This window comes from Lipotes vexillifer, unplaced genomic scaffold, assembly GCF_000442215.2.
Source record: "Lipotes vexillifer unplaced genomic scaffold, Lipotes_vexillifer_v1.1 scaffold912, whole genome shotgun sequence".
NCBI lineage: Eukaryota > Metazoa > Chordata > Mammalia > Artiodactyla > Lipotidae > Lipotes > Lipotes vexillifer.
In genome coordinates this window covers 1,103,286-1,106,177 of record NW_006782931.1, presented here as the reverse complement: position 1 = coordinate 1,106,177, position 2,892 = coordinate 1,103,286, and the positions used below count along the sequence as shown (strand labels likewise).

Genomic DNA, 2,892 nt, shown 5'->3' with positions numbered 1-2,892 from the left:
GTGAAGTCATTTGGGCGCCCACCTGCGTTTTGCATGCTGAATGGGCTTGCAGCAGGCTGTGTGCTCTTCACCCTTTCACGAACTCCTTTCCCCTCCAGATCTTAATCAGTTAATCTGAAAGCCAGTTTGAGCTAAGCGTGTGCAAGCAGGGCCTACAGTTAGCTTCGGGAGCTGCCTCTCAGCCTAGGTGGAGGTCGTGGAGGTCTGATGGAGGCTGATGAGGCAGGATTGTTTCTGGGAAAATGCCTGATCCGTGGACACAGCCTAGCATTTTTCGGCAGTGCTTCTCACTGGCACGGAATCTAGCTTGTCAGCACCCCAAGAGCTGAGCCGTCACCCCTGGGCGTGCCTTAACACTAACCAGACCAATAGAGACTGATGCGTTAACCCAAACGTCTATTTCTCGATTTAGAATGAGACTTATCTGCCGAGGGGGCCTAGAAAGTCAGTTTTGCTGGCCAGAGTGTACTTTCCTTTCAGAAAAATTAAGAGTAGAAGCCAAAATATAGTTGCCAGGTTGCTTGTCTGCATTCTGAGCAAGGGGAGTGCTCTGATTTGCTCATTTGGAGGTCCCATTGTGATGTTCTGACGCCCCCGCCTGTAGTGAGGGGCTGGCTGCGTGGAGCATCTCTGCCAGGCTTCCTTATGGGAGCAGTGCTATGGGTGCCTTCCCATGTTTGCCTCTGACTCAGTCTGTGCCCTGCCCCTATGGTCTGTGCCAGATGTACAAGTCAGTAGATAACGCCATAAGTTATTAAATTACATTCGCATGTGCCATTTTTTGCTTTAGGTCCTGTTTACATCTTAGCTATTACAGATGATTTTTTTCTTTTTTTTGGCCACGCCCTGTGCCATGTGGGATCTTAGTTCCCCGAGCAGGGATTGAACCTGCAACCCCGGCAGTGGAAGCGCGGAGTCTTAACCACTGGACCACCAGGGACGTCCCGTATTACAAATGATTTTATTAATTTAGGCCTAAGTATTTTGGGCAGTGTTAGGGTTGAGGCCCCTTAGCACCTTTGAGTGTACCTGAAGATATCGCAAAGGTTTAAGAAAATAAAACTAGCTCTTAACCGCATATGGTGACTTAAGTACAGCTAAGTGAAAACAAAGGTTCCAAATCTTACTTTCTCTTTTGGCTTTCTTCTCTTTGCTTGCCTTTGGTTAAAACAACAAAGTGGCTCATCTTTGCCTCATTGTTTCCTCTCATTTCTTTTTTATCCATCCTAAATGCTGGAAATTTGCAGTGGTTTAATAAGAATGTGGGGCTTCCCTGGTGGCGCAGTGGTTGAGAGTCCGCCTGCCGATACAGGGGACACGGGTTCGTGCCCCGGGCCGGGAAGATCCCATGTGCCGTGAGCCATGGCCACTGAGCCTGCGCGTCCGGAGCCTGTGCTCCGCAAAGGGAGAGGCCACAACAGTGAGAGGCCTGTGTACCGAAAAAAAAAAAAAAGAATGTGGAAGTATGGAAAAGTGGGGGAAGAGAAAGAGCATATATGGAATAATTGGGTCTTGGGTTTTTAAAAAACTGGCTGTTAAACTTGTAAATTTTTTTCTGTGTCAGTTTGGGTTGAATAAATAGCCACATGACATTAGGTAAAGTTAATACTGAATTAAAGATACATACACACTAGCCTATGAATCCTTTTTTTGCCTTCATTTTCCACTAATTTGCCTTCAGTTAGAAAGGATGTTGACCCAGCCTCGGGTCTTACAGTCTAAGACTTAGTTCTGGACAGGTGAGGGGTGTGAGTGCTGACTGGGAAACATTTCTGGTCATTTTCACTCCTGCGCTCAGTTTAGTTGAGGGGGAATCTCCATAGGCTGCAGGGTGTGTCTCCTTGGGTCCGTTTGTTGCTAAAATCACCCATGGTCCTTGGGCTCTTGATGCAAAGGGAGGAAGAGATGCGTGTGTGTTGATGCTGTGACTGTGCCCATCCCTGGCTCCCTCATCAGAGAGGGGGCCATGGCTCGGATGCCTCCTTGGGTAGTTCTAGAGGATTTGCAGAAATAGGACTGTTAAAAAATGACTTATTTGCTACTGAAGTCCAGTCGGCATGTATTTAAATGCCTTTTGATGCTCTGATCTTTGCTTTAGTTTCATGGCACTATGTAGATAAGTAGAAGACTTAATTCCTATTTCTATAGAGTGTAAAATTTATGCAGTTTCGTCATGTACATAAAACAATGAGAGAGCAATGCAGGACGGCCTAGTAGTGACTAGGGTAGGGCTTCTGGAGTTAGACTTGCATTAATTAATTAATTAATTAATTAATGTTTGGCTGTGTTGGGTCTTTGCTGCTGCGTGCGAGCTTTCTCTAGTTGTGGCGAGCCGGGGCTACTCTTTGTTGCGGTGCACAGGCTTCTCATTGCGGTGGCTTCTCTTGTTGCGGAGCACAGCCTCTAGGTGCGTGGGCTTCAGTAGTTGTGGCACATGGGCTCAGTAGTTGTGGCTAATGGGCTCTAGAGTGCAGGCTCAGTAGTTGTGGCGCACAGGCTTAGTTGCTCCGCGGCATGTGGGATCTTCCCGAACCAGGGCTCAAAAACGTGTCCCCTGCATTGGCAGGCGGATTCTTAACCACTGCGCCATCAGGGCAGCCCCCTGCATTTATTTTTAACCTTTCTGTGTCTTAGTTCCTTGATACGGTAAAAATTATATGAGATAATGTATGTAGAGCATTTAGCCTAGAGCCTGGCATGTGGTTAAAAGTTCAGTATTTGGTAGATAATCATAGTAATTGGGTCTAATAAAATGTTTCTTTATGCCCTTTTATTGAGAAGGGAAGGGTTTTCCATGTTCACTGCTCAGGTAGATCACTTTGAAAGAAAATTTCCTAAAATACTATTATATACCATTTCTATTTCTTTAATAAACTTTTTTTGTGATGACAG

General features: G+C 46.1%; 1 non-coding gene across 1 annotated transcript; it reads right to left on the bottom strand.

Moving 5' to 3' along the window:
- Window positions 1-867: 867 nt before the first annotated feature.
- On the bottom strand, window positions 868-940 carry TRNAG-UCC (transfer RNA glycine (anticodon UCC)). The gene has a single exon. It is a non-coding gene; the product is annotated as a tRNA-Gly (tRNA).
- Between the last annotated feature and the right edge of the window lie 1,952 nt (window positions 941-2,892).